Source organism: Macaca mulatta, chromosome 11, assembly GCF_049350105.2.
Source record: "Macaca mulatta isolate MMU2019108-1 chromosome 11, T2T-MMU8v2.0, whole genome shotgun sequence".
NCBI lineage: Eukaryota > Metazoa > Chordata > Mammalia > Primates > Cercopithecidae > Macaca > Macaca mulatta.
Window position 1 is genome coordinate 29,941,131 of NC_133416.1, and position 18,604 is coordinate 29,959,734.

Sequence of the window (18,604 nt, forward strand, 5' to 3'; positions counted from 1 at the left end):
GGAGGCGGAGGTTGCAGTGAGCAGAGATTGTGCCACTGTGCCCCAGCCTGGGCGACAGAGTGAGACTCTGTCTCAAGAAAAAAAAAAAGACTATAAGAGCACCCTCAGAAGTCCCGCAGAATGCACAGTACATTATATAGTGACTATGCCTGTTCTTCTTGTTAGGTAGGAAGAAGCAGAACAATCTGTCACTGCTCGAAATAAAAGAAAATGCCCAAATAATTTGAAGAAATTATTAGTATTATCAGTGTCAGGCTGTTCTTGATTTGTGAGAAACAGAAAGTTTAAAAGACGATATTTTGAAGGTAGACATCAGATATTCAGGCTTTGAAACTTGCAACAATTTGAAAGGGCAGAGGACCTATCTCCCCATTTGGCAAAAATTATTCTTTTTAATCTCAGCAAAAGCTAGATAAACTCATGAAATCTTACATCTTCTGGAAAAATACCTAGATGCTACTCTGCTTTCAACTGAACCAATTTGCCTTTTTACGGTTAGGACTTGAAGGATGAGTATTTACCAATCTATGAGACTGAAAATTCTTTGCAGCCAGCTGTGAACCCAAAGGCAGGTGCCAGGATGAATGAAGAAATCCAGATTAAAGAATTGCCCAGTTTAGATCACTTGAGAAATCAAATTAGTATCTAGGTTTTATTTAGAGTAAATGTTTTAATGTTTTAAATATGTATGATATCATAAGATATTTGATAAGATATTACTGTCGGCCAGGTGCAGTGGTTCACGCCTGTAATCCCAGCACTTTGGGAGGCCAAGGTGGACGGATCACGAGGTCAGGAGATCAAGACCACCCTGGCTAACACGGTGAAACCTGGTCTCGACCAAAAATACAAAAAAAAAATTAGCCGGGTTTGGTGGCGGGCGCCTGTAGTCCCAGCTACTCGGGAGGCTGAGGCAGGAGAATGGTGTGAACTCGGGAGACGCCAGCCTGGGGGACAGAGTGAGACTCCATCTCAAAAAAAAAAAAAAAGATATTACTGTCATACAAGTGTAGCAGATGTAACACTTTAATAGAGATCTGTACTACTTACTTACTAGAGTTTTTCTTTATATTTTCGCCATCTTTGTTTTCTCTCTGTCTTTTTTTTCCTGGACTATTTGAAAGTAGGTTGCAGATATCATGACACTTCTACCCTTAAATATTTCAGCCTAAATTTCCTAAGAACCTAGTCCACATTCAAAACCAAAATATCCTTTACTGTATTTTTTGTTTTGCTTTTGGTTTTGATCAAAGATTCCATCAAAAATCACAAATAGCAATTGGTTGTCATGTTTCCTTCATCTCTTTTATGAACTGTCTTGTCTCCCTGTCTTTTTTGTGTTTCGTTGTGTTAACATGTTTTAAAAGTCAAAGACAGTTGTCTGGTAAAATATCCTATAGTCTAGATTCATCTAACTGTTGGTGTCCTCATAATTAGATTCAAATTAAACATTGCTAGCAAGTGTACATTGCTTCTCTTCAAAAGGTGTATGATATTAGCTAGGCTAAGTTTAATCACTTGGCTAAGTTGGTGTTGACCAGACCTCTCCATTGTAAAGGTGCCTAATCCTCCTGATGACTAAGAAGGCACCTGCGGGGTAATCTTAGAGACTATGTGCATGTTTTTTCCCTGACAGTGATTCACTCAATGGTTTTAGCATCTATTTTTGATCCTTATATGAATCAACTATTAAGTTGTTGGTTGCAATATGGTACTAACTTGATTTCTAAAGTGATTTTACTGAAGAAAAATTCTCCTTTCCATCCCCATGCCCTGCTTGAGGAAAATCTTGGCCCCAAAGATGCATGACAGAAGGATCGATGAAAGTGAAACTTGAAAACAACTATCCAAACACACATTAGCTATGAAGATGTTTGAAGGGTTTTCTTTTCCTTTCTGAGTGGGTATGTGGGAAACCTCTACCCTAGGGTGAGAGCTCTTTCTTTTAGAGATTTGTACTTAAAATAATCTTTATTGATGCAGATGAGGAAAAACTAAATAAATTGCTATTTTGGTTTTCTTTTGGAGTGAGAGAATTTAGTAGTAATGAAATGAATTTTCTTTCAGTGCCACAATCTGAAAAGCTATGGTGTATACCATACCATTTGAAAATGTCTTAGAAGTAGTTCCTTATAAAGCATATTATATTGAAATCAAATGGGCATTAAAACCATGGAATTCCTTTGAAAGGTGGAATAAAGCGGAAATTGTTTTGTCCTGGTACTTCTTGGTCTAGGCTAATAATCCTTTGGGGGAATTTATCCTGAGGCTTTTTACTCATTCTGCTCATGACTGGCTCACTCAGTGAGTGTTATCTGATGAAGATCTTATTTCACTTCTGAAAGCACAGCGTTGTTCTATTTGTTTGAGGTATTAGTAGGTGGCAGGAAAAGATTGACTCCAGGCATTGCAATATAAAACCCACCCGTCCATCTTGAAATTGGAGATTGTCCTGTATGCTATATAAGTTCTCCTACTTGCAATGTAGAATGAGGAGACATATTTTTGAAGCAATTAACTGTTCCTTCAAAATTTTCTTTATTGTTAGTGTAAGGACTTTAGCACTCTCTAGGAAATCGTTTATAACTCGCTTCATTTTTCTTTTGTTTTGTAAGAGGATTTTAGACACTGTTCTTGTGGCCAGTTAAACTTGGACCCATGCATCCTCTTGAGCCGTGAATTTTCTGGTCTCAAAGACCCGGGCTCAAGTGATCCTTGAGTCTTGGCCTCCCAAAGTGCTGAGATTATAGGCATGAGCCACCACTCCTGGCCAATAACGTATTTGACACTATAATGAAGAGATACTGAGATATTTCTTATTTTAAAATACTTTGTCCTGCTTTCTAATATATAGCATGACACTCAACCTCAAAGGGCATGGAAGGCTTACTTTATTGTAAAGGCTTGCAGAGTACATTGCTTAAATTTTAGGGACAGGTTCATACCTGCCAAGCAGGTTTATAAAACACTGATGAATAAACACAAGTTTGTCAGAAATCTTACTAAAGAACAGTGCATCTTAGTCCGTGTAGACAGTCTTCTAAAGTATTTTGGTGGAGTTTGTCCTAGAGCTTAATTACCAGAGTAAGAATTAAAAGAATAAAACTGGTTGCAAGTCTCTCGAGAGTAAGAGATGCCATCTTTCTTTCAGGCCTATCACAGTGTCTAGTCTAAAGCAACAGTAACGCTCCAGGCATATTTGTTGAATTAAATTTTCAATTTAGTTTCTGAATTCCTTTAGTCTTAATAGATTTCTCAATTGACAGGTGGCCATCTCACTTGACTTCTACTTGATGGCCATGTTCTCTTCTTGTCTGCCTCCCTTTTCATTCCTATTTCTGACCCTACTGATCAATCTCTTTTGACTTAAAGAATAGCAAAGCTGTTTTATTTCACTTTTTAAAATTTATATAGACAGGATACTTTAAAAACATTTAAAGAATTACATAGAGTCAGAGAGATAGATTACTTTGTACTAAACACTGTGTTAGGATTTTGGTTTTTTTTTTTTTGTTTGTTTTTTGAGATGGAGTCTCACTCCATTGCCTGGGCTGGAGTGCAGTGGTGCCATCTCGGCTCGCAGCACCCTCTGCCTCCTGGATCCAAATGATCCTCCTGCTTCAGCCTCCTGAGTAGCTGGGATTACAGGCCCCTGCCACCATACCTGGCTAATTTTTGTATTTTTAGTACAGACAGTGTTTTACCATGTTGCCCAGGCTGATCTCAAACTCCTGACCTCAAGTGATCTACCCCCCTCGGCCTCCCAAAGTGCTGGGATTACAGGTGTGAGCCACCGCGCCCAGCCCAGTGTGTTAGGATTTGCAATATAAAGGAACCAAGACCTGGTGCTTGCCTTTAGATCTCACAGCCTACAGATAAAATAGATCTATAAAGATGGCTGAAAAGTACAGGTCATGGCAAGAAGGTGGCAGGGCAGGGACTAGGGGACAGCAAAAGGAGGGTCATGATCCCTTTGCCTGAGGGATCAGTAATGCCCAATAGTAACCCTAGAGCAGGATCTTTAAGGATGAGTTTCCCAGGCAGTCAGGAAATGGAGAGGGAAATCCCTATGGTTCTGTGTGTTGGCTGCAGTGAGGAGCAAGAGGGTCCCCTTCGGGAACTTAATGAGTATAGATTTTTAAAGTATCTGGGAGAAGAGAAAGGCAAGGCAAGGCAGATGTTACTAGATGTGGTAGACATGCCAAGTTTGGGAAGGAGGTGTATGGGTTGGATCTAGAGGGAAGCAGATAGAAGTTGGGGAACAGGAAACCTTTTACAACCAACCTCCCCATGCTGAGTGGATTATTACTTCATTAGAACTCAGTGTTTACCCACTATACAGTATTATCACTCATACTCTTTATAGTCATATGTTTGCCTGACTTTATCTCTTAAATAAGTCACTTGAGCCTAAAGATTGAGGGATTTTGTTTTGACAAGCTAGAAAAGTATCTGGCACTCCTATTTGCTAAATATATGTAGAAGGAAGGAAGAAGAGAGGAAGGAGAGGGATAAGGGAATTGAAATTGAGGAAAGGAAGGAATTTGAAACTGAAGAGTCATATTCTTTGCCACATAAACTCTGAAGGTCACACAGGACGGTAGTGCCAGCAGAAGAAGGAGGATGTTGAGTGAACCTGTGGTTGAATGAAGAGGATGGTAGAAATGCTGGGGAGGTGAGAGTCAGGACAAGAAGGCTGAGGGCAGCCTTCCTCAAAGAAGTTGACATTTAGTGGAATGTTCAATGACAATTGCAAAGGAGTTTCAGAGGGCAGAATGGAATGGGTTGGGAGAGGACTTGGTTAAGATTTGCTGAAAACTCTGAACTTTTGGTAAGTACTGCTCTGTGTGGGAAATGTTTCAATGAGAATTGACTCTTAATTAACTCTCATTCTTAGATATCCCTTGAACAAGTTCTCCGGAGAGTTCCTCAGGAGAATGTCTACTTGCAACAACAGTAATAATATTTATCAAGTGCTTGTATTACCTCATAAACTCTCACACTAACCCTGTGAGGTATGTATTATTATCTTCCACATCTTTTGAATGAGGACAGCTAGACTTAGAGTGGTTAAGTGGCGATCACAATCCTCACATGGCATCCCAGGTCCCTGGGGAATATCAGAACTGCTGTCCGATTTCCTGAAATTGAAATTAATTTCCTCGGTGACTCAATATCCACTCCCGCTCGCTCAAGTCCTGCAAGTTCAATCCAAATCATCCTGCCACCATGAAAATCTGACGGGTCACGCTGCTGTCTACTGAAAATGGGGATTTGGGTTAATAATAAAATAGGTTAAAATACATAAAATAGATAAACTAGGGTAAAATACAGTAAGAATGGCTGAGAGGAGAGAAAAATAATACTTGAGTTTAGGAAGCATAATACTACTTAAAATTTCCTGAGAAAGAATTTTCAGGAAATTTTAGACAACACATATGCTTGAAATGTGAGTGAGACATGGGTAACAAGAGCATTTATTTTGTTTATTGAGGAAAAAATAAACTGATGGGGATTATTAATGGAATCCTCATTATGGATTATTTTCAACTTTCCAAAAAGGTTTAAAATCTGTCTATGTGGAATGTCCTAATTCAAGGGTTTCTTTTTTTTTCTTTTTTTTTTTTTTTTTTTGAGACGGAGTCTCGCTCTGTCGCCCAGGCTGGAGTGCAGGCGCCTGCCACCTCGCCCAGCTAGTTTTTTGTATTTTTTAGTAGAGACGGGGTTTCACCGTGTTAGCCAGGATGGTCTCGATCTCCTGACCTCGTGATCCACCCGTCTCGGCCTCCCAAAGTGCTGGGATTAGAGGCTTGAGCCACCGCACCCGGCCTCAAGGGTTTCTTGAGGTTGAATTCTCTTGCGTCTGTGAAAGAGTCTTTTCCTTGGTGCTGGCCGATGGGGACTCTTGGTGGCCTTCACAGGGTGATCCCTCCTCAGCAGAGGGGAGAGGATACATTGCCTCAGGCAGCTGAAGGCCCACCCAAATTTCAGGCAGCACTGGGCCTGTGTGTGGGAAGGAGTGTCATCCTTCTCCGGCTGCTCTGACAGGATTGAGATCTCTGGAGCACTTGTCCTTTGGCCTGCAGTTGCCTGGCTTATCATCTGCCAAGAAAATAAAGAATGTGTTAGGTAGGTGTAACCATGACAGCAGCCAACTCAACATTTACTCATTTGTGGAACTCACATCCTTTTAGCAAAAATAGCCCAAGTAGGCCGGGTGCAGTGGCTCACGCCTGTAGTACCAGCATTTTGGGAGGCCGAGGCATGTGGATCACTTGAGGTCAGGAGCTAGACACAAGCCTGGCCAACATGGTGAAACCCCATCTCTACTAAAAATATAAAAGTTAGAGTGGCGGATGCCTGTAATCCCAGCTAATCGGGAGGTTGAGGCAGGAGAATCACTTGAACCCGGAAAGTGGAGGTTGCAATGAGCCGAGATCACACCACTGCACTCCAGCCTGGGCAATGGAGCAAGAATCTGTCTCAAAAAAAAAAAAAAATAGCCCAAGTGTCAATGCAAAGTTTCAATGCCCATTAATACTAAATATGTACGTTTTTGGTGGGGAGGGAGACATAGTTGCTAGCCCTTCTCCTTGCTTGCTACCCTCTTGTTTCCCTCAGTGTTCCTCAGTCTTTTCCCTAAAACTCCACCCTGACTCCCTTCCTTGTTATCTGTCTCCCACTGGTTTCACGTCAGACCTCCTGGGACATGCTTCTTGGTGGTCGTATGATTCTGTGGTTCAACTCAGGCCTATCTCTTGCTGTCCTGTGAGGCATCTCTGCTCTCCTCAGCCAGCTCATGTTCCTTAAGCCTTAGAGGAGTCTGTGGGGACTGCATAACATCTTTATTTTCTGGTGGTTTGCACTTGGGCAGGTCTTGACAAGCATCATGTTCTTGATGACTGACCTGAGCCATTTCCGGAGGGGAGCCGCCGGACAGCTGGAAATCTTTGTGAGTCGTTTCAGGAAACACGGCGTCATCATCTTCATCATCTTTCAGATTTTCTAGAAATGTCTGAAACTCTTGCACAAGATTATTCAGTTTGTCAACAGTTTTGTTTTCTCTTTTGGTAACTCATCTATCCACTGGTTGTCTCCATTTAGAAGCCTATTAGCTATTGAGTCTGTGTTGTTGGAGCTGACGTCCACGTCCCAGGCCAGGAAGATGCTTAGTTTGCAAAACTGCTCTGGTTCATCCTGAATTTGGTCTTGTCTCTTCATGCATCTCCTTATCCTTTCAGTCCCCCATGCCCCTTGGATGGGAGGGAGAAAGTGGATGGAAGGATCCTTGGAAGTTGCGTCTTCACAGGAGGTTGTGTCCTCACAGGGGGTGTCCTCACAGGGGAAATAGCCCACAGAGAGGCTCAGGTTGGAATTGGATTTGGAGCTGTAGTCCTCTATGTCGCTGTTAGAGGATGAATATGCCATGGAGTTCAAAGGCACAAATCTCTCTCAACTCGAGAAGCTTCAAAAAAGAAAAGAAGAAAAAAGAAAAAGTAGGTGGGATCAGGGAGAAGAGAATCATGGTACTTAAGCAAAAACATTATTCATCTCCCTCTTTTTTTTTTTTAAGATGAAGTCTCGCTCTGTCACCCAGGCTGGAGTGCAGTGGTGTGATCTCAGCTCTCTGCAACCTCCACCTCCTGGGTTCAAGTGATTCTTCTGCCTCAGCCTCCCAAATAGCTGGGATTATAGGCATCCGCAACGACGCCCAGCTAATTTTTGTAGTTTTAGTGGAGATGGGGTTTCACCATGTTGCCCAGGCTGATTTCGAGCTCCTCACCTCAAGTGGTCCACCCACCTTGGCCTCTCAAAGTGCTGGGATCACAGGCCTGAGCCACCATGCCCAGCCCCATTCCCTTTTCTCTTCAGAACTACCCCATTTAGATTGAAGTCTTATCCTATTTTTACAATCTCCCAGTGAAGGGCAGAAGAGGCAGCCGTTTACCTTTCAAAACTTACTTCATTGTGATATAATCCTATCTACTAAGCATCTCCACCTCTCATAATTTGTCCTATTACAGTTGTAAGATCTTGTATCATAAAATAAAAAGATCATTATTTAAAATTGGAAAAATATAGAAAAGTATGAAGACGAAAACAAACATGCCATAGTCCCACCTTCTGAAGGTAATAACTATCAAAACATTTTGATGGACTTCCTTATCTTTTCTATTTATATAAACACACACATATATATCTGTACATTTATACAATATATCCACGTATATATATATATGACTGTGGCTATCATATCAGTTGAAACTGAGATTATTTTATGGCATAGCCTACAACAAACATATATATGGTTACTCTGCAATTTTTAATTACTTCTTGTTAATGACCATTAGGTGGTAGTTATTGTTTTACTAAATAAATCTGTACTAAACCTGCTTTTCCATAAATCTTTGACTATGACTCTTATTTTTCTATGTGTAGGATTAATGGACCAAACATCACAAATATATTACAGTCTTGTGCTAGTTGATACCAAATTACTTTCCAGAAAGGTTTTGCTGTTTAGATGCCCATCCTCCCATCATCTGATCACACTTTTTAGTCTAGCTTTTTCCGTGAAGCCCCGGAAAGCAAGTAGGGCTGGAAGAATGTGCTCATGCGCATGTGCGCGCGCGCGCGCACACACACACGCACACACACACACACACACACACGCGTACACACACGCACGCACACACACGCACGCGCATGCCAACATACATGCAAGACTGTCACACCCTGCCCTGGTGGCTGCCCACATGGAAGAAGTGCTGCTAACTCCTGAGACAAAAAGGGGAGACATGAGAAATCCTTCACATCCCGAGTCTCAGTGGCTAGAAGTCCAGCTGTCAGAAGTCTGTGTTCTGAGACTGTTGGTTACCATGGCAACAGAAAGACCTGAATTAGATCCAGGAATATGGAGAGAGAAAAGGAAAAAGGGGGATAGAAAGCCGCAGAATCTATCCCTTGGCTTCCAAAATATTCTATGCCCTAGGCTGGGTGCAGTGGCTCATGCCTGTAATCCTAGCACTTTGGGAGGCCAAGGCGGGTGGATCACCTGAAGTCTGGAGTTCTAGACCTGCCTGACCAACATGGAGAAACCCTGTCTCTACTAAAAATACAAAATTAGCCGGGTGTGATGGCGCATGCCTGTAATCCCAGCTACTCAGGAGACTGAGGCAGGAGAATCACTTGAACCCAGGAGGTGGAGGTTGCGGTGAGCGGAGGTCGCGCCATTGCACTCCAGTCTGGGCAACAAGAGCGACACTCTGACTCCAAAAAAAAAATATGTGTGTATGTATGTGTGTATATATATGTGTGTGTGTGTGTGTGCGCGTGTGTGTGTGTGTGTGTGTGTGTGTATTCTATGCCCATATCATCCCGGGTTGAAGAGGATCCCTCTTGAGGGTAGAAGGACGAATGCATGGAGGTTACTTCTCTCTTGTCAGGTGGTTAAGATGGTTCCCATCCTTAGGAGATTTAGAGCTCTAAATAAGGGACATGGGTATAAACACACACACACACACACACACACACACACACACAGAGGGAGAGAGAGAGAGAGAGACATGCTTACAAATAGAAAGCAAAAAGCCAAGAAACACTAATCTGACCTAAGAGAACCTCAACCCATTGGAATCTATCAATTTCTAAAGATCTTTTCCAAATATTTGTCTCCATTTCCACTTAACAAGGTTACAGTTAAAGTTTGCCATGACTCACTCTCACGTTTTTCATTGTAGAATTGGCTTAAATTCGTTTGTTCTGTTAAATAAGATTGTTTAAGGAATTCTGATGACATGATAGACGAAATAGGCAGACTTAGAGTTAGAAAGAAGCAGGTTCTGCTACCCAACAGATGCAGCCTGACAGGTGCCCACAGACTGCCCACAACTCCCCTGGGTGACTGTGGACCTGGATTAATCCTGGAGGATGTTTAAGTCAGAAGCAACTTGTTCCCTAGCATTTATTTTGTTTTGTTTTATTATTATGTTTTATTTTTAGAGACAGGGTCTCACTCTGTTGCCCAGGCTGGAGTGCAGTGATGCCATCATAGCTCACTGCAGCCTTAAACTCCTTGGCCTCAAGCAAACTTCCTCAGCCTCCCAGGTAGCTAAGACTACAGGTGTATACCACCATGCCTGGCTAGTTTTCCCTAGCACTTATTTAACACTTAATATATGCCAGGTCTTGTACTAAGCACTTTACATGTGTCATTTGTTTAATCCTCACAGCAACTCAATCAGTTAAGTTTCATCATTTGCCCCATTCAATAGAAGGAGGAACCAAGGCATGAACGGTTGTATAACTCTCTCGCATTCCCCGATCATAAACCCAGAACCTAGATTCAAACATAGGTAGTCTGGCTCAGAGCCCATATCCTGACCTCTACACACTCTTGTCTCAGGAGGCTGACCACCCACCTCCTCCCTGGAAGATTCCTGGAGGAGCTGATCCAGGCCAAAATGAACCCATGTTCTGGTTCCTTGGAAGAAAATCCTTTGAGGGGAACAGCTTGTTCTAAGAGACTTGCAAGAGGTACATATGGTATGTAGAACTGGCCTAACAATGGTGTCCACATTTGCAGCAGGCCAAAATGAGATTTAAAATTAGCATTTGGCTTCCTCTTTGGCGTAATGGGATCTGGAGTCCTGTCTCTACCTTTTCATAAAAAGTTGGTGACTGCCTTCCAGAACTCTTATGAATATAAGTAGCTTCTTCTCCATGCCACTGGAGTGGAGGCAGGGGAGAAACTGTGTTTTGTCATTACTCATGGAAATGGAACACTTTGAACTGAATATAAACATTTAAGGAAAAATGATTTCCCAGCATAAACCACCAAAGTTTACAGTGATCCTGAGGATAGAAGAGCTTCAAGGGGAGGCAGCCTCAGAGAAAACTTGAAATTTTATGTATTTATTTTTTTAAATTTATTTTTGAGATGGAGTTTCGCTCTTGCTGCCCTGGCTGGAGTGCAATGGCGCGATCTCCAGCTCACTACAACCTCCGTCTCCCAGGTTCAAGGGATTCTCATGCCTCAGCCTCCCAAGTCGCTGGGATTACAGGCATGTGCCACCACACCTGGCTAATTTTTGTATTTTTAGTAGGGACAGGATTTCTCCATGTCAGCCAGGCCGGTCTCAAACTTCTGACCTCAGGCAATTGGCCCACCTCAGCCTCCCAAAGTGCTAGGATTACAGGTATGAGCCACTATGCCCAGCCAGAAATTTTACTTGCTTATACCATTTCTCTACTGTATATTTGTAGAGATATTGTATTAGTCCATTCTCATGCTGCTAATAAAGACATACGCAAGACTGGGTCATTTATAAAGAAAAAAAAGTTTAATGGACTCACAGTTCCATGTGGCTGGGGAGGCCTTACAATCATGGCAGAAGGCAAAGGAGCAGTAAAGTCACATCTTACATGGTGGCAGGCAAGAGAGAGAGCATGTGCCAGGGAATTCCCCTTTACAAAACCATCAGATCTCATGAGACTTATTCACGATCATGAGAACAGCATGGGAAAGACCCACCCCCATGATTCATTTACCTCCCACTGAGTCCCTCCCACAACAGCAGAGAATTATGGGAGCTATAATTTGAGATTTGGGTGGGGACACATCCAAACCATATCAAATATATTCTCTATAATCTCTCTCTGTGTGTGTGTGTGTACACAACTTTTAAAATATACAACTCAGGTAGTGAAAGTACCTGAAACACACTTTCTTGTTCTAGAAAAATATATGATCATTTAGGTTTTTCTTTCTAAAGCATCATAGAAATAGCAATGACACACATCATCCTTAGGATGCCATGCCAAGGAATGTAGTCCCTATTAATCAACTCCGCTTTCACCTCCAAAAGAAAATCAGGGGATTTGGGGGTCCCTTTAACAATACAGCTCATGTTAATTTTTTTCTTAGGGCCTTAGACTTGTAGGTCTAGCGTCTCTTGGATTACAGTTATTACATTATCTAAGTTGTATAAGCTGCCTTTTCTCTTGAAGCAAGATCAACTATAATAAAGCTTCTTGAAGTTTTAGAAATGATAGTATGTTGTAGATTTATAATGTTTTAGGCCTGAAGCCAATAATAACTAAGAATTGGAACACTTCCTAAGGCCCATTTGACTTGATGGGATTTGGAACCTAAATATACAGAGTAGGAAGTTTCTAATTTAGAAGTTAAGCTGTTATGATACTTAATTTTATGTTTCATCTTGGCTAGGCCGTGTGGTGCTCAGAGATTTGTTCAGCATTATTCTGGGGGTCTCCATGAGGGTATTTCTGTATGGACTAGTATTTGAATCAGTAGACCCAGTAAAGCAGATTGCCCTCCCCAATGTGGGTGGACATCATCCTATCCACTGAGGCCCGAGTAAAACAAAACACTGAGTAAAGGAGATTTCGCACAGTCCTTCTCTGCTCCTGGAATCAGACTGGCACTTACACTATCAGCCCTCCTGCTTCTCAAGCCTTCAGACTCAAACTGGAATTGTACTATTGGGTTTTCTGGGTCTCCAGGTTACAGTTAACAGATCTTGGGACTTCTCAGTCTACATAACTGCAGGAACCAATTCCCTAAAATCTCTCTCCTTTCTCTTTCTCTCCCTCCCTCCTGCCTCCCTTCCTTCCTTTTTCTTTCGTCTTTCTCCGTCCTTCCTTTCACCCATTCATGTCCTATTGGTTCTGTATCTCTAGAGAACCTAGAGTAATACAGCTATTTATTTTCATTTATTGAAATTATGAAATATTTTAAGCATACTAAGAAGAGACGTCCTGAACCTGTGATGGGATGCACTGAGGGCGCAGCATCATTTCTGAGGTATTCTTGCCAACAGTGTATAATCTCAATCATGAGAAAATATCTGGCAAACTCCAGTTGTGGGACATTTGACAAAGTTTCTGACAAGTGTCAGGTCAAGAAAGGCAAGGAAAAACCAAGGTGCTGTCACAGACTGCAAGAGACTAAGGAGAAGGAACCACTAAATGGAATATATGATTCTAGATAGGACTGTAGAATAAAAAAAAGGACATTAGTGGAAAAACGGGAAATTCCAATACCATCTTTGTTTTAGTTAATCGTGTTGTACCAAAGTTAATACCTGGTCTGATCATTGTACTATGGCTGTGTAAGAGGTTAATGTTAGTGGTGTAAGCTGAGAGGTATATGGATACCCTGTACTATGTTTGTAACTTCTCTGTAAGTCTAAAATTAGGTCAAAATAAAGAGTTAAAAGAAGGGCTGGGCACAGTGGCTCAAGCCTGTAATCCTAGCATTTTGGGAGGTTGAGGTGGGTGGATCACCTGAGGTCAGGAGTTTACGACCAGCCTGGCCAACATGGTGAAACCCCATCTCTACTAAAAATACAAGAAATTAGCTGAGTGTGGTGGCACATGCCTGTAGTCCCAGCTACTCGGGAGGCTGAGGCAAGGGAATTGCTTGAACCGGGGAGGCAGAAGTTGCAGTGAGCTGAAATCGGGCCACTGTACTCCAGCCAGGGCAACAAGAATGAAACTCTGTCTCAGAAAAAAAAAAAAAAAAGTTAGAAGAATACATTAACATATAGAAAATGATATGACAAACGCCTGTGTACTTAAATCTCAGTTTGGTCAAGTCTTAGCATTTTGCCATATTTATTTCATTGTATCTTTAAAAAGAAAACATAGATAAAACTTAAGCCCCCTTTTATTTCTTTCCTGAACACCTTCTGTCCCTACTTCCCTCATGAGCATTTTTCTGAATTTGATGTTAATCTTGTGCATGTTTAAATGCTCTTTTACATATTAGTATATCATTTTACCTTTGAAGACAAAAACTTATGAAAATTGGAATTAATACTTAGTATTATAGAGTAGTATATACTTAGTACTTAATACTACAGAACCGTACAGTTAAAAATAATTAAAATTGTATTTTAATTTTTCTTTTATTAAAGTTATTTTTAATTGACATATATTTGTTTATGGGGTACAATGTCATATTTGGATACATATATATTGTGGAATGGTCATAGCAAGCTAATTAGCATAGCCATCGCTTGAAATATTTATCATTTTTTTGTGGTGAGAACATTTAAAATTATTTCTTTTAGCCATTTTTAAGTATACAGTACATTATTATTAACTGTCATCACCTTGCTGTGCAATAGAGCACCAGACTTACTCCTCTTGTCTAACTGAAACTTTGTACCTGTTGACAAACATCTTCCCTTTCCCTCTTTTCTCCCCAAAATGGTAAATTTTATATGTATTTTACCAGTAAAAACAATTAAGGGGAAAAAAAGAACCAAGTAAATGGGCTTCAAGTGATGCTCTTCAGAAACAAGGACGTTGCCTTATTTCAGTTGCTTATTTTGCTTTATGAGAATTATTGTGACAAGGACTTCCTTCTTCCAAACCAAATTCTTAGCTGAAATATTTATAATGTTTGTTTTCGGGGGCAGGGAGAGGATGGGTATGATTTCCTACGCTCTGTTTGTATGTTCATTCCCAGACACAACCTTATCAAGGCTCATGTACTTAATTAAAGTGGGAGGCAGGTGGTGAAAATAGAGTGTGTCGGTGTACGCAAGGTTAAACCACATCATACCGCTGCCAAAGGCTACACACTCTGCTTGGTGCTTTCCTATGGCTGGTAGTTTAATTTTATGACAGCCTCTGAGTTGTGTATTTTCATTCTAATATTAAGTTGTGCAATTCAGAGGACCTAGATTCGCCTCCAGAGTCCAGAGACTCCCTGCAGCTCTGCTGCCGCTTTTGAGAACTGACCTCCACTGAGTTGTTCATGCATCATGAGTTGACATAGTCCACTGGGCTAATAGAGGGGAGCTACAGGTTCCCTCTCCCACAACGTTACCATCTAGCTTGGCCACGAATGCAACTTACAGACTGAGTTCTGCTGTACATATAACATTTAATGGCCAGCAGGCACAAGAACATCACGGAACCTTGTTCTGTAAGCTCCAAAACTGTGCTGTCCAACAGGGTGGCCACTAGCCACATGCGGCTACTAAAATTTAAATGGAATTAAACAAAAATTGGTTCTTCAGTCACATTAGCCACATTTCAAGTGGTTAGTGACCACCTGTACTAGTGGCTACCTTATTAGTCAGGCAAACAAAACATTTATGTCATCTCAGAAAGTCCTGATGGACAGAGCTGCTCTAGACAGTCCCTGTGCTCTGTCCTTTGGTGGATCTGGAGAACACTGAACAAAAAGTTTCATTAGCAGCAGATGGGACAATATTCTAGCATCAGGATTGGGCTAACTTTCTTGACAGCATCAGGTGACCAAATTTCCTCCAAAGCATCTAGAAACAGGACTGGGGAGCATCTTCAGCTGAGGACACCATTTTCCCCTCCCCACCCAGCTTTATTGAGGCATAATTGACAGATAAAAATTGTATATATTTAAGGTGTACAATGTGATGATTTTATGTATGCATACATTGTGGAATATTACCACAATCAAGTTTATTAACACATCCATCACCTCACTGTGTGTGTATGTATGTGAAATCTATTGTAGCAGATTTCAAGTATATAAAAAAATTAACTATAGTCACCATGCTGTACATCAGATCCCCAGAACTTCATGGTCTGAGGGCACCCTTTGAAAGACTTAGACAACTGGGCTAGATAGATTCTTATTTTCAGGTTGTGCAAGAGTGGGAAAGTCTCTGCAATACTTAGAGCCCATTATGAACACTGAAAAATCATTTGCAGCATTCATTATTGTAAGTAACAACCCTCTGGTATTCATCAGAGATAAACATGGTTGACTTGGTTTTCTGTTTACATGATCTTTTGATTAGTCATTCAAATGCTAACTACCCCAGGGTATAGGTTAAAAATAATTACCCTTGTATCACAAAAATACCCATGTTGAAATATTTTGAAAAACTGCAGACAGTATGACTGCCTGTGTATAGATGACCTCGTTTAGTTTTTGCAACAACCGTTTCCAGTAGATATTGCAGGTATTAACTTCATTTTTGTCTCTACAAAATTCTTCAGGATCCTGTGGCCAGGCTATTGCATGATGGAACCAGTTGCTAAAGACATGCAAATTGTTCGTTTAGCTGCCACACATAGAAGCATACAGCCGTTCTTATTGTATTTTATAATGTCAAGGCTCCTACATACTTTGGGCCAAGCCCGATAGTGCTTCATGCAACACAAAATACAGGCAACCTATAGTCCTCTTCTCGCTCTCTATTGGAATATTTTCTGTATTTTTCAAGTTTTTATTATTTCAGCAACTGTGTGCATACCAGTTGAGTGCCTGTCAGGTTCCAGGCCCTACATCCTGCCACTTCTAGCAGCAGCAGGTTCATTTTTAACCTGGCTTTGCTGCATCTATAAAATAGAGATGATAATGTTGTCTTTGCAGAGTTTTTGGAATGATGATATATGTGGAATGTTCCATAAGTGGTTTATTTTTATTGCATAATTGAGGTGACAAACTCCTTCCTCTCACTTTCCTTGGCAATACCCTTCTGGGGAAAATGTTTGTATTTTATTCTAAAATATCAAACATAGACTACTTTCCAACCCTGATTCCGTATCAAAATCATGTGTGCATGCAATAATTATACTTGTATTTATGTGATTATCTGACTGTCTCCCCCACTGGACTGGAGCTTCCAGCAGGGCAAGGTGGATCCAAGTTGTTCTAGGAAATGTCAGCATCTGCCAACATGGTGCCTGACCAACAAACCCCTCCTGGATTCTGGCCGTCATGGTTAGCGAACCACCAGAGTTAGCATCCTTTCACAATGTTTCAACTGCATGAGAGCCACACTGGAGACCATTTCTAGTGCATCTCTAGTTGGGGTGGAAATGCCCAGAAGGGATCCTTTTGGGCTAAGCGGAAGTTTGGTGAAATGAGTGTCAGCTAATGTGGACGTTCCGGGTCAACAGCTGTTCTCCTTTTGGCACCATTTTAAATTGAGTGGACAATCCCCTTGGTGGGAAGAATTTTGCACAAAATATGTTTGTGGGGAAGGAGGAGAGACATAGACTCCCTGGGGGCTGTTAATTACATCAGAGGAAACCAGAAAGCACAGATCAAAGAGCAGAGTTGGCATTTTACTACTTATCCTTAAAGGACTAGAAGTCAAATGATCAAAATGTGAAGACCTTTGTTCTAGTTCTCTAGGGGACTATAAAGGAAAGTGGGGATGGGAGTGGAAGTAAGAGGTGGAAATGCTCAAGGTTGATTCTCTAAGTGGGACCCCAAGGGTTCAGAGGCAGACTGACTGGCGTCCAGCTCCAGACTAACCCAGTTGGAGAAAATGGAGATAGGAGGTAGCCTACAGTGTTTTTATTATATTGTGGAAAATCAGAAAGATGATATATAGTATCTGAGTGAGTGAAGAATGAATGTAAATAGCAGCAGTAAATGTGAATGACTGTTATAGTTAATAATTAACTTTAATTTAATTAGAGAATTGAGGATGAGCAGAACCGCAACAGGTAAGCCTGGAATGGGGGCTGGGGTGAGATGAGAGTTGCATGTCTCTTGGCATCTCTCTGGCTATTCTCATCAGTCATCACCGAGTTCCTATTAGTAGAACTGCCTGTGGGCCAAAACCTCCTGCCCTGCTCCTCCTGCCTGTAAATGATTTTGCTGATTTAGTGCTTTATATTTCTGTCCATCCTATTCTTAGCATAAATCAGGCTTTCTCTGCATTTCCTTGAAGCTAAATAAAATTAAGCTATGGGATACTCCCTGCCTCTGGCATGTATCTCCCAGAGCATCTGTGAATAGACGCTGTTGTGTGTGCACACAATGGTCTCCATTCAATTAGGAAGCACTTGTGCACATCTCCTCTAGAAAGAGAGCTCTTTACCTATATTAGTCCGTTTTCACACTGCTGATAAAAACACACCCGAGACTGGGAAATTTACAAAAGGAAGATGTTTAATGGAACTTACAGTTCCACACGGCTGGGGAGGCCTCGCAATCCTGAGAGAAGGCAAGAAGGAGCAAGTCACATCTTACATGGATGGCAGGAGGCAAAGAGAGAGCTTGTGCAGGGAAACTCCCATTTTTAAAACCATCAGATCTCATGAGACCCATTCACTATCAGTAGAACAGCATAGGAAAGACCCACCTCCGTGATTCAGTCATCTCCCACCAGGTCCCTCCCATAACATGGGAATTGTGGGAGCTACAAGATGAGATTTGGGTGGGGACACAGAGCCAGACCATATCCTTACCCAAAATGCATTTGTGGTGGCCTACCAGCTTGGGAAGTGGTTAATGAAAATGACATTGGTTAATGAAAACTATAGTCAAGGTTTGAAAAATCTTGTAATGTGAAAACAACTTTAAAAAAATTTAAAAACAATACAGTATGGGAAAATTAGAAGCTATAAGATGAAAGGGGGCAATATTTTTTAAAACTTACCAAGAGCAAAACTTTAGGGGTAGAAATTAGATCAGTGGTTGCCAGGAGCCCCTGGGGGTAGGGAAATGGTATAGGCTGCAGAAGGGTCAGGGGAGCACTGTGGAGGACAGAAATAATCCACATCAGCACTGTCCAATAAAAATGTAATTTGAGCCACAAGTGGGAACCACTAACTTTTAATTTTC

General features: G+C 41.4%; 1 protein-coding gene and 1 pseudogene across 1 annotated transcript in view; one reads left to right on the forward strand and one right to left on the reverse strand.

The window, feature by feature from the left end:
• Window positions 1–18,604, forward strand: part of PPFIBP1 (PPFIA binding protein 1) — a gene marked incomplete at its 5' end in the record, with an annotated part of 117,222 nt that overhangs the window by 8,491 nt on the left and 90,127 nt on the right.
• LOC711370 (uncharacterized protein C12orf71 pseudogene) lies at window positions 5,071–7,428 on the reverse strand (annotated as a pseudogene).